Below are 14,039 nucleotides of genomic sequence, written 5' to 3'. Positions count from 1 at the left end.
GCCAGCCGCTCTGCTTGATGTGATACACAGATCATATGAGATTTTCTTTAAGAGAAAAAAAAAAGACCATTAGCAAACCACACACTCAAACCATTTAACACAACATCTCAATCATGAATGAGGAATTTTACACTTCCTAGCAAAACCTTCATTTTTTGTGGAGTTACCAGCATTTCTGTACTGGTTGAGTTCCTGTTTTATCCCTTTCTCTTAAATAAGAGCTGAGATTTTAAAGTAACAGAACACAGCTGTGCACCAGTCTGTTTAGAGACCTGCTTCAGCTGGCTGTAAATGAAAAGTGCTTTATCTGATTGTTCAGCACTGCCAAGCTTCCTTCCAGTGCCAGAGAGCTCCTGCTGCTCTTTGTGAGGAACCATTATAACAGCATGGAGTTTCTTCTCTGAAAGACTCTTGTCTCCGGTTTCCCACTTACAAGATCAGTAAGTAAAACTGAGTAAATCTGGGGTTAAAATTCATGCCAGTAGCAAAACTAACACCAATTTCAAAACTTCTTGAGTCATTTGCATCACTTTCCTTTGGAGAGCTGATTTATTTTACACTAGATGTGTATTCTCACTGTGTTTCCAGTACCTTATTCAGTGGTCTCAGTTTCAATGCAAAATGCTAAAACTCTTTAACATTATGTAGTATTTATTTAGTTTTTAGTATTTATTTTGATCCCTGAACTTCTGAGGTCAGTGTTGTTTCTCTTTCAACCATCATCAGAGCAATAAACTTCACTGGTTTTGATCTGCACGTCTATCGTTTGAGAATCCCAGGTCCTGTGGGGAAAAAGTAAAACAAAAACACAGATAGGGAAACATTTGTTTTCTGTTTCAACTATATTAGACCTATTAACATATCATAAGTTGTCAATGTCTGTTACAGATGTTTAGTATCATGACTAATTCAACAAGAACTGGATAGCTACATTCTGGGCAGCTTCTCTGAACACTGGGTGACTTTGACTTCCTTAGCACATTTTTCTCTGGCAAAGATATTCAGAGAATGAGTTTTCACTAAAAACAGGGGGCAAACACTCCAGAAGCTTTTCAATGTCAGTGGTATTCCTAAAAGCAAATTTGCTTTTTTAACTTGACAACATAACACTTGACATTCTTAATGCTAACTGTGAGGCTCTAATTTTCTGGTTTTGCACCCTTACACTGAAGGCTGGAACTGGAAAGCCTGCAGGGACCATCTGAGCTTACCCAGATTTTTTTACATGTAGATAGCATCAGAAACAAAATAATTGAATACTGCTACTTGAACAATCAACCTTTTATTACAGAACTACCAAGAGAGAAGAAGGTGGCCCATTTTCTGTATTTCAAATTAACCTTTCAATGGAAGGATTGGGGAGGCTTTTAAATACCAGTCAAGATTATAACCTTTGTTGTAGGTTATAATGAAGCTGCTATAATGAAGTAAACTGTGATTGGAAAAAAAGTGTGTAATTTGATGAAACTTTTAAATGTAAACATTCTAGTAAAAGCAAAATAGCTGATACAAATATTACCAGGTTTCAAAGTAAAAAGCCTCTTGATATCTAATGAACAGTTTCTTCCATTTAAGCCAGGTTGGTTCTCAAATCCTTAATTATCAACATTTTTGAGATTTCTGCTCCCTAGAAGTACCTTCTTAGCAGCAACATGGCCAATTGAAAGTGCTAATTAAAGTAGACTCACAGGCCCAAGGAGTGGACCTGACTGGAATTTCCTGAACTGGTTTTCTGCTTTTGAAATACAGCTTCCCTTTCCCCCCTCCCAAATCCCAGAATTTTCAAATGTCAAAGCTATTCTGACTTCGGTGTTTTTTTTTTGTAAGTAAGCAAGTAAACATATAAAAGGAAAGGTCATTGAGATTTTTCACTTGTCATCAGCAGCTATCAACCAACAACAAAAACACACTGGTTTTGAACCACCCAGAAGTGATTTAAGAAAGCTCAGGGAACTTACTCTGAAGAGGGCAAGAAAGGAATTATACTGGGTTCCAAAGTACAGTTGTCACACGTAAGGTTGGATTCGTGTTAGATGTCCAGGACAAATATTCTCACCCTTGACATCCCACTGTGCTTATCTGAGAATGAGATATTTTTACTTTTAAACCAAGAAATGTTTGGAATATTTCCTAGCAGCTTTTTGGAATCAGCAAAACATAGGCTTTGAATTACAGGCATATGTGAGTATATATTACTCTTTGGTGGCTTATGACTACATGGTCAAAGATGATTTATGCTAAACCAAACCAGAAATACTTGATTTTTACTTTGGTAGTGACACATGCTACATACAGGCATGCCTAATGATCAATCAAGGAAAATGACTTTTTGTATGAACTGGTATTTTGCAGAGTAAGGATGGTTTTCATGGTTGAGATACTTGGATGTCCTAATGTTCCTGCAACAGAGAGAACAGATGAGATACCCATGTGTTCAAAATGGCTATTCTGCAAATCTGTAGAGGATCTGTGTTTGTACATAGGTTACTGAACATAGGCCTTGTTTGGTTTTGCAGCTTGGGCACCCCAAAATTGACAAATGTAAAATCAATATGAACTGAAACTGCAGTCGAAGTAATGACAGTGCATGGGATTTGATATCAGATACATGAGTTACTACCCTACTGCTGGAAAATGCACAATTTAGCTGTTTATGTTCTGCACTCCTTTTCTTGCAAATATTTCTCTTTACATGAAGGTTACTTGAATTATATGGACAAAGATCTGGCTATAGACACACAGACATTTTACCTGCCAGAAAGTTGTCTTAGAAAATATGTACTGCCATACAGAGAATTAACTCCATGTGTGAACGGTAATATACTGACTTTAAGTTTTTATTTTTCTAGTTTTGAAACGCATTATCATGACACTAATAAACTATTTGGTGTTGGAGACTATGCTAAGAAAAGAAACCACAAAGTACATAAGCTATGTATTTACTGTGCATTAGACTTTCACCAGCCATTTTATCTCTTCTGAGGGTCTAAAAATCCCTCCTAGCCCTAAAACACAGCCCTGTGTTAGACACTGTGCTGAGGAAATACTGTTTACTTCCTCCCTAGCCAGTCTTCACTTAGAACGCTATGCTGTACATGTATGCTTAACGTCAGGGCGGAGAGCACATCTACTCAAGAGTTTGTAATGAGAAGTGTGAAGCCTATGTACAAATCTCAGAATGGGGGTTGTGGTTTCCATACTTAGGGGTCAGGGGCCTCCAATCTGTAAGCATCTGCAAGGGAATGCCCATATTGTATGTCACAGGCTGCTTTCAGCTGCCTTTCCCTGCAGTGAGCCTGCAAACACAGCTCTGAGTGCAGCTGGTGGCCTGCCCTTCTCCCACCTTTAAGTCGCAAGTCGCCTGAATGCTCAGGAGTGTCCAGTGTCATGTTAGGTGAGGAAGGCGCTTACTCTGCCTCTGGGCACGTCAAGATGGGCTGTCCCTGCAGAACACACTCATAAATACTTTCATTGAGGTCACCAGTCCTCCATAGACCTTTAAATATTACTATGATTCAAACACGTACTAGTGATTGCAGTAGTTGAGAATATAACCGTTTCCACTGAAGACATGTATATTTGCTACTCCTTAAGGATAGTGCTTGCCTAAGTGTTTATGTAAATCACAGCAGATAATGTTTATACAGCTCTGTGCAAAACAGCTGGAGGCAAAGACGACCTTCAGCAACTGTCAATGCCATATCTCGTTTTAGATAATTAATGAAAGAATGAACAATTCCACCATGGTTTCATCACAGCATCATCCATGTTTAGGGAGAGAGTTTACAGGCACCTCCTAACTTCTATAATCAGCTTGCTTATACAGCAGGCTGTATTAACAGGCAGCTGTCTTGCTGTGCTGTGCTTGATAGAACTCCCTGAAACATGCCTGTGTCCTGAAGTGTGCCTTATATTATGCTAAATTATTAGATGACTTGAACATGCTGTGTGTGTATACAGAGAGAATTTGTCCTGTAGCTGGCAGGCAAAAACCTAAGTAGATACCATGCTGAAAGCTGGAGTTGGACAAATTCAGACTGAAGAGAAAGCATCTTAGTTGTTTGTTTTTTTTTAATTTATCTTTTTAATATAGCATAATTAGCTATTTGAATAATTTATTAAGCAAAGCAGTAGACTCTCCATCATTTTAAATCTATGATTCAAAGCTATGGATTTATTTAAAATACACTCTTTACCAAGCTTACAGTGACAAATTTTGTTGTCTGTATTATACAGCACATGACAAGAGATGACCCAAGTGCTTTGAAAACCCACAGAAATTAATTCCAGTTAATTCCATAAAGCTACAACCTTGTTCACAGTCTTGTCACCCAGCTGCACAACAGGCGTGTGGTACCAGTGCCCAACACATCATCTCCTTGTCCTGAAGCAGAATAAAGCATCTCAAGAACCTCAGTGGCTGGGCTGTGCCTGTCTGACAGTTGGGTAATGGAAGTGCTGTATGGGAAGAATCACTTTCATGCAGGTGTGCTGCAAGGTTTAAGGCTGGAAAATCCTCATCCAGAGAAAGTAAAAAGGCTGGTGGGCTGACGTGCTCTCTTAGGTGTCTGAGGTGCCGGAGAGGAAAACCTGGAGCCTGGCAGGGCACTGACCTAAGTCTGGAGAAGACAACAGTGGAAGGAGAAGGTGAAGAAATGCAGGCAGGTGTTTTACTGCTCTTCGCACTGGTTTGCACAGCCATCCTGTTAGTATGGATAGCTATCCATTAACAGAAGGAGAGCAAAATGTTAACAGAAAACCCATTATACCACATAATGGTCTGAAACCTCCAAGTGGCTGAGCGGTATGGTATCAGTATGTTCAAATCAGCAGTTTGTCTTTACAAGTGCCAGAAGACTTCTGTGAACACAAAGAACAAAATGACCCTGGTGTTTGTATTCATGGAACAGTCTTAACCCTGAAACAAAACAAAAACTCAGAAACAGATCTCCCTAGCACACAACATAGTCAAGTTCAACTCAAAGTAGGACGCACAGGGGTGCAGGCACTTACGCTTTAGAATATACAGAACACTGCTGATGAATATGAATATGTTGTTGGATGCTTTCATAGCATTAGTGTTGCAGATGTGCACAAAACCAGCCTGCAAAGTTGCTGATACCTGTTAAGTCTTGTGTCAGTGCATAAAAAAGTAGCTGCAGTGATGCAAGGCACTTAGTGCCTTGTTCAGTTCTAGGTTCCTGGAAGCAACTGTTGCAACAGAAATACAAGCCTGGAGAAAGAAGAGGTAAATAGGAGAGAGTGATTTTTCTGTTATGGCTGCATGTATTTATGGAGAACAGAGTGTGCTGTCTGTTGGCAGTCTAGCAAAATCTTCTGGGATCTTTAAATGACTCAGAAAGCCAAATTTTGTTAAAATGTCTCAATTCACATAGTTTGCTTTGAAAATTGCAGGCTTTGGGCTGTGTGGGATCAGTGAACGCTATCAGACTGTAGAGCAGTCAGGGGGTGGATGATGGGCTGCCTTTGGAGGGACTGAGATTTCTCAGAACAAATTTATGACATGTCTTGAGAAAGCTTATCCTGTCAAGTCATTTATCACCCTACTAACTAGCTACTCAGCATGGATAATGCTTCTTTGATAGATCAATGAGGGGAAAAAAGAATTTCAGAAGAAAGGAAGGTTTTCATTTGGGGATTTTAGGAGACTGGGAGAGGAGCTGATAGGAGTTAGGCTATCTAAGCTCTTTGAACCATGAGAAAAACATACCAAGAAGGATTTTAGTAAATGCTCATAGTGCAGCTAAAATGCATCTGTTCTGCTGAGGGCAACCTCATTACTTTGGTATTTAAATTATGTGAATTGGCACAGCCCTGTGGCTAACAGTATTAGCTTTGGAGTAAGTAGAGGATGCTCTGAGACGGATGTGGCTCTAATTACTAATACTCAGGTGAATTATGTCCATCATATATTTGTCATAGAATGACAGAATGGTTTGGCTTGGAAGGACCTTAAATACCATCTTGTTCCAATGCCCTCTGCCACAGGCAGAGATACCTTCTGCTAGACCAGGTTGCTCAAAGCCCCATCCAACCTGTGAATATCTTGCTTAATGTTAACTGTGAGACAATGCTGACATGAAATTTGTTAGAACATAAATGTCTCCATAAGCCCCACAATTAAAAAGCTTAATTTCCTTTGAACTTTGAGGTCAGCTCACCTTAAAGATCAAGAAAGTTCAAGCTCCCCTAGAAATGCTCACTGCAGTGGGGGTATTTGTAAGGCAAATACACTCCATGTAGCTTTTTTCTAAGAGGGTATCCTCAGCACATTTTCTTTGCATTTACAAGAATTTGACATTTTTTGGTACTCTTTCTGTCCTGGGTTCAGCAGTAGCAGTCATTTTTCTCCTTCTTAGTAGCTGGTGCAGTGCCGTGGTTTTGACTTTCAGCCTGGGAACAGCGCTGATAACACCGATGTTTTTAGTTGTTGCTAAGTAATGTTTATTCTGACCAAGGACTTTCTGAGTCTTATGCTTTGCCAGGGAGGAGGCGAAGCTGGGAGGAAGCGGAGACAGGACACCTGACCCAAACTGACCAAAGAGGTATTCCATACCACAGCATGTCATGCCCAGTATATAAACTGGGGGCAGTTACCTGGAAGAGTTAGATCACTGCTCTGATCGGGCTGGGTATTGGTCAGCGGGTGACTTCATCATGTTCAGCTGGAATTAACCAATAGGTTAAAAGACTATGAAGGAAGATGAGGACAGGTAGTGTGCTAGCTTAACCTTTGCCTCCTCAGCACATCAGAATGAGTTTATATGTCTAAATCTACATAATCCCTGCTTTGAAAAAGAAACCATTATTTAACAGTATTTCATTAATATGACTGAAAATAACTTTTAGGAAGCATCAGCTGTAAGGCGAGTGATGGAGAGAGGCATAGTCTCTCCATTACCACTACATAGAGAAGCTGCCTTTTACCCTGCATATGCGATAGTGAATCTGCTGACATAAGTCATGCCAAAAAAAGCCACCAATACATTATAATCAGTCAACAATCCTGCCTAAAGCAGATGCAGCAAGCTGTGTTTGTACAGAAAATAAAAGATTTGCCAACCCAAATCGCCACCAACCCCAAACACTCTGAATCCATATTGAAATGCAGATGAAGATCAGCTAGTTCTTGAGATCTGTCTACTGATTTCAGTGTATTTTTTCTAATCATTCAATGCTTTTGAAAGCAAATAATCTTTCCAAAACTCTAACTACATGAAGACTTGTGACTAGGTGAGCCCAAGAAAACTGCACTAAGTAGAGATAAATCCTATGTTAACACTAATACTTCAGAACTGAAAGCAGACTTGAAAATGAAGCATTTCCCTGTTCAAGTGTTGTCTTTGTGTGTGCATGCATTTCCTTTTCTAAAATGTGAATTTAACACACTGAGGCAGGTAGACAGCAGGCAGTCATGGGGAATTAAGCCACTGATTCCTCAGGATGTTTTCAGCACAGTCAGCAATCCGAGGAACATTCTTGTAATGGCCCAGCTGAAGTGGTCTCATCCTGACTCAAGCATGCTGCCTTGAATAGTTTAGGTTCCCTGCTTATTTACCCTATAACTTGTACAACAGTAAACCACATTGTCATTTTAGTGATGCAGTCAAAAACAACTCATCCAAGGCCTGGTGATCTGGTGCAGAATTTCCAGTAATTATAACATAAGGAGTTTTAAATCAGTCTGGTCTAACTCAATAATTAACACAAAGTTAACCTGGAGCTGTGCTGCTCAAATTTTTCCCTACCTCACCACTCTGCTCTGTTTCCTGAAATCCCTCTGTCTATCCAGTCTGGGCCTAGTTACTCTCCCAGCATTAGAAGAACAAAGATGTTGAAACCTCCCGATACCTGCTTACTGCTCCTTGGATGCTCCCCCGCATGCTGACATAGAATCATTGAATCAGCCAGGTTGGAAAAGACCTTTAACATGATGGGTTTTATCTAAATGTGATCAGTTCACAGAAGTGCTTCTTGTGGCCCATCACCACAATATCTGGCAATTCACAAATCCTGTAACCCAGTTCCTCACACTTAATATTGATCACAGTAGCAAGAAATAAAACAGTGATACTGGCTTTGCTCTAAGGGAGAACTTCTACACAACACACAAGTTCTCGAGTGGAACCAGCATTACCCATTTTAGATGGATAAAAATGCACCAGCAGTGTTCCTGTAGTGTCCCTGCTCTATCATTTAACTTCAGCCTGTGGTAACACTAAGCCATAGCTGCTGGTCGCATTATGGTTATTTGGTTGTTAAGACCACATAAAATAATTAATAGCCAGGGTGATGGGTACCTTGGTATTACAAGGGCTCCCACTTCTAGCTCTGCATCTGCAATTGCAAGAAAGAAGGAAGAAAATTTCCTGAGAATTTCAGGAAGAACATTTTGAGGAGCTTTTCTTTGAGGACTTATCACTGACTACTTACACCTAATCCTGCTTGCTTCAGCTTTGAGAAAAATCAGACTGATGAAGAGGTAGCCAGTACTTCTGATTATGTCTCAGTTGTTAAATGCAGCATGTTGCCACTATTTTTCTTGGTAGCCTTTCTCATGACTACCAGTGCATTTTTCTGAACTCTCACAATCCTACTGCAAGGTGCAAGGTGAGAAAAGTGCCTGTTTCCTCTGTATAAGCTGTCTAGAGTCCATGAACAGAATATTTTTCTTATCTCAAGAGCTTTCCATCTCATGCTTGGAGAGTGATACATGAAAAGGAGGGGAAACTTCAATAGCAATTGCTTTATCTTGGTGCATTTTGGTGATACCAAGTGTGCTTGTGAACTCTCTCTTCCACTTGAGCAACTGCTAAGTTCTCTGAGGAGACGTTTCCCAGGTTTAGATTTGAGGAGAACATTACTGCACTAAGCTGTTAGTATGAAGCAATGCCTGGTACAGAATGACAGGCCAAAAGGGACTCTCAACAGTTTTGTCTTCACACCTAGTGTGTTTCACTGCCTGTTCTTACACTACAGACCTGCATGGCTAAATAGGGAATTGCTGGGTATGCTCAAGTGGAAGAGGAGAGTTTACAGGTCATGGAAGGAGGGGCTGGCCACTTGGGAGGAATATAAGGCTGCTGCTAGAGGATGTAGGAAGGCAGCTAGGATGACTAAGGCCTCCTTAGAATTAAACCTGGTGAGAAGGGTCAAGGACAGCAAAAAGAGCTTTTTCAAATACATGGCAGATAAAACTAACACCAGAGGCAATGTAGGCCCACTGATGAATGGGATGGGTGCCCTGGTGACAGAAGATACAGAGATGGCAGAGTTAGTGAATGCCTTCTTTGTCTCTGTCTACTCTGCTGCAGGCAGTCCTGAAGAGCCCTGTACCCCTGAGACCTTAGATAAAGTCAGGTCGACAGAGCGGTTTGCCTTAGTCGATGAGGAATGGGTTAGAGACCAGTTGAGCAATCTGGACATCCATAAATCCATGGGTCCAGATGGGATGCACCCGCGGGTGCTGAGGGAACTGGCGGAAGTCATTGCTAGACCACTCTCCATCATCTTTACCAAGTCTTGGGAAACGGGAGAGGTGCCTGAGGACTGGAGGAAAGCAAATGTCACTCCAGTCTTCAAAAAGGGCAAGAAGGAGGACCCGGGTAACTATAGACCGGTCAGCCTCACCTCCATCCCCGGGAAAGTGATGGAACACCTTATCCTTGGTGCCATCTTAAGGCATATCAAGGATAAGAGGGTTATGAGGGGCAGTCAACATGGCTTCACCAGGGGGAAATCATGTTTGACCAATCTCTTAGCCTTTTATGAGGAAATAACACGGTGGATGGATGATGGCAGAGCGGTGGATGTGGTCTACCTTGACTTCAGCAAAGCATTTGACACAGTCTCCCACAGCATCCTCACAGCTAAATTGAGGAAGTGTGGTCTGGATGATCAGGTAGTGAGGTGGACTATGAACTGGCTGAAGGAGAGAAGCCAGAGAGTTGTAGTCTATGGGGCGGAGTCTAGTTGGAGGCCTGTAACTAGTGGAGTGCCTCAGGGGTCAGTACTGGGACCAGTATTATTTAATATATTCATCAACGATTTAGATGAGGGAATTGAGTGTACTATCAGCAAGTTTGCTGATGACACTAAGCTGGGAGGAGTGGCTGACACGCCAGAAGGCTGTGCTGCCATCCAGCGAGACCTGGACAGGCTGGAGAGTTGGGCAGGGAATAACTTGATGAAATATAACAAGGGAAAGTGTAGAGTCCTGCATCTGGGCAGGAACAACCCCAGGTTCCAGTATAGGTTGGGGAAGGACCTGTTAGAGAGCAGTGTAGGGGAGAGGGACCTGGGGGTCCTAGTGGACGACAGGATGACCATGAGCCAACACTGTGCCCTTGTGGCCAAGAAGGCCCATGGCATCCTGGGGTGTATTAGAAGGGGGGTGGTTAGTAGCTCGAGAGAGGTCCTCCTTCCCCTCTACTCTGCCCTGGTGAGACCGCATCTGGAATATTGTGTCCAGTTCTGGATCCCTCAGTTCAAGAAGGACAGGGAGCTGCTGGAGAGAGTCCAGCGCAGGGCAACAAAGATGATTAAGGGAGTGGAGCATCTCCCTTATGAGGAAAGACTGAGGGAGCTGGGTCTCTATAGTTTAGAGAAGAGGAGACTGAGGGGTGACCTTATTAGTGTATATAAATATATAAAGGGGGAGTGTCACGAGGATGGAGCCAGGCTCTACTCAGTGGCAAACGATGATAGGACAAGGGGTAATGGGTACAAACTGGAACACAAGAGGTTCCACTTAAACTTGAGAAGAAACTTCTTCTCAGTGTGGGTGACAGAACACTGGAACAGGCTGCCCATGGAGGTTGTGGAGTCTCCTTCCCTGGAGACATTCAAAACCCACCTGGACACATTCCTCTGTGACATTATCTAGGTGTTCCTGCTCCAGCAGGGGGATTGGACTGGATGATCTTTTGAGGTCCCTTCCAATCTCTAGCATACTGTGATACTGTGTGATACCAGCTCTTGCACTGGTTAAAACTGACTTGGTCTCAACTCCCTATTTCCCAACAAGTGCAGTAATTCAAATTGTTTCCTCTTTTATGCATGCATAGTATATACAACTTACAATTTATTAGGTACACTAAACATAGGTGTAGTGTATGGCTATACTCTATGTTTATACTCACAGGCTATAACTACAGCTCTAGAGTTGGAATACATTGAAATCAAGCAGCTTTGTTACAAAGTTTAAGCATGCTGGCTGCATGAAGAAGATCACAGCTAGCTCCCAAGATTATGGTCTGATTACATAGTCTGGAGACTTAACGCTCCCCAAGCTACTGCACCAGGGAATACAAAAAAACTTGAGCTTCTGCCAGTTTCATGCTGTTGAATATGTGAATAGAGATATAAATAGCAGAAGGAGTAAATCCAACAGTATGAAAGTTTGGAAGATGTTATTCCACACTTAACCTCTCTACTAGGCAGCAAACATAAGACAAGGCTAAGACATACACATGCAGTATGCTGATGGTTTTTGTGCTATGCTGGCTAAAGCTCTGGGAGTAAGGAAAGATTATGTATCCATATATTATATAGATATATACTTCTATATAGATACCTATATATATATCTATACTTATATACTTCTTATAGTAGCCTACAGCCTGAAAAAAAATGCAGATGAAGAAAACCAGAGGGTTTGCCCCTGGAAAACCAAGCAAGGGAAGACTGGCATGACCAAGTGCTACTGCAATTACTACATAACTTGGAGTTTGGAAAAAACGATGCTGATGAAGTCTACATGAAAAAAAGCCAACCCAAAACACAAAAGCAAAGCATAAATCAAAGCATCTCTGTCACATTCAGGTGCAATGCGCTTTCTGCACAGTAAGTGGAAATTACAAAAATCTCTAAACTGGGTTTAAATACAGCACTAAAAACACTTTTACAAAACCTGGGCTTTAATCCAAAGCACAAACACAGCCAAGGCTGGCTCTGCTCAGCTATCACAATACAGAACAGCTTGCTGTTAGCTCACTTCACTAGAATGCCTTCAAAGTCATGTATATACATGTTGGCTTATCTCCTGATGCAACAATATAGGAAGCTGGTACCACAAAAAAGATAATAGGATATTAAAAAAAATAAGGCTTACAGTTACTGAAAAGCTGTGGTGCAAGTACTTGTGTTTGAAGTTTGCATTTTAAATAGTAGCTAATGCTTCATAAATGTCTCTATATTGCTCTTTATGTAGTTTGGGAACCTAGTCAGTGCTTGCTTGTGATTTGGCTTGTCTTTCAGTTCTCCTCAGCCTTCAAAAAGCAAAAGCAAGAAAACAAACTAAAAATCCCCATGGCTGTACTTTCTGAGCCCACCACATGCCTGTGCTCAGTAATCATCCAGCTGAAAGATACTAAATACTCAAACCACAAACTATTCAGAAGGAATCTGTCCCACTGAGAGCTGAAGTGTGTTTCTATGACAAGAATGTGATCCACTAATTTGCAATTTTTAAAATGGGGTTTATAATGAACCCCGAGTTGGAGAAAGAAAGGGCAAACGAGTTCAATTATTATATTTAGCTAACCATGGAATATGCACTATTTCTTACAAACGTGGCATTTTAGAGCTACAATGACCGGTAGCATATATGTGATGCTGTTCCCCTAAAACAGCAGCGATGTTTTCAGTTAACCCACGCTCACTTACTGCCACCCCAGACACCACAGGGTGGTCTGGAAGAGATCTATGCACTAGCTTCACAGCCAGCCAGCTTTAAATGAATGGATTGACCCAGCTAGCACAAAGGCAGCTGAACATAGGTCCTCTTGGTAGCCTCACTAAGAGTGCAAAATTCCTAGCCCGTTATAAGGCTTACTTGTGCACACAGATGTTCAGTAAAAGGTAAAGAGGGGCTTACTTGTATGAACGAGCATATGTGTGTGTATGTGAATACACTCACCTTTTGATATGAAGAACCCTTCTTAAGGTTCATTACCAATTAGCACATACAGGTGCAGCTACATAAAGACAAGAGGGAAGCTGGAATAGATACAAAGAAAAGCTGTGGGGTGAAAGACACTGAATGACTCACACCCAGCTGAGGAGATGAAAGATGAAGTGTAGTGACACCGAGCAGCACTAACTTCACAGGAGTCCACTGTGGATTATACTGAGGACACTTTGGCAGTTCCCCCCCAACCCTCCCCTTAAACAATCAAGACTGCTCATAGCTCAGAGCTGTGATTTATTATTCACTGATTCCTTCAGTATGAGTTACAAGAAAAACACACATTTAAAAGCAGTAATTCATGGTGTTCCTAGTAACTTACTGAAATAATCAATATACAGTTCCCAATGTTCTCTACAAATACCCTTCACAACATCTCTCTAAAATAGATATTGCAGGCAATAGATAAAGTCAATTTGGAATGGGGAACTCTGACAGAGATGCTGGGCATCATCCTGGTGTTCTCTTAAAATCCAGCTGTGCAACTGCTTTCAATAAGAGCAGGACTAGACTGATAGATCAAGAGTTATCTGGAAGTCCCTACCCAAAGCATATTGGCAGGAATCTGAAATCAAGTTAGAACAGGCTGACAAGAGAACTAGGTTTCATTTGACCCAATTACCAAACACCTCTCCTTTACATATGCTGGGATTGAAGGCAGATACTCTTCTCACCCATTATTCAAAACAGAAGTGTTACCCTTAGTGCTCAGATTTCTATCAGCTCATAACAAATCACAGGAGGAAACTCTCTTTGGCCAGGAGACAGGCAGAAGAGAAATAGTTTTACACTTTCTAATAATATTAAGTGTGATGTGTTCTGGGACACCACTATTTCGGCATTAACCAGCCCCTGTGATATCTGTGTACGTCATTCATATGACTCCAGCCTTACAATGAAGTTCAGGGTGGGAGCATCATGAAGAAGCATCAGCTCAGGCCATTGGAATAACTTCTTGTCTGTCATGTTTGCTGTATCTCAGGGTCAGCCTGGGTGTTATTTACAGTCAGACAATCAGAGACACCCAGCCTATAAGCACTGATTTGGTGAG

The sequence above is a fragment of the Pezoporus flaviventris genome, unplaced genomic scaffold (genome assembly GCF_033815535.1).
Source record: "Pezoporus flaviventris isolate CSIRO_AGI_PZ_B2104156 unplaced genomic scaffold, CSIRO_AGI_Pfla_v1 ptg000037l, whole genome shotgun sequence".
Taxonomy (NCBI): Eukaryota; Metazoa; Chordata; class Aves; order Psittaciformes; family Psittacidae; genus Pezoporus; species Pezoporus flaviventris.
Note: the sequence above shows the minus strand (reverse complement) of the source record.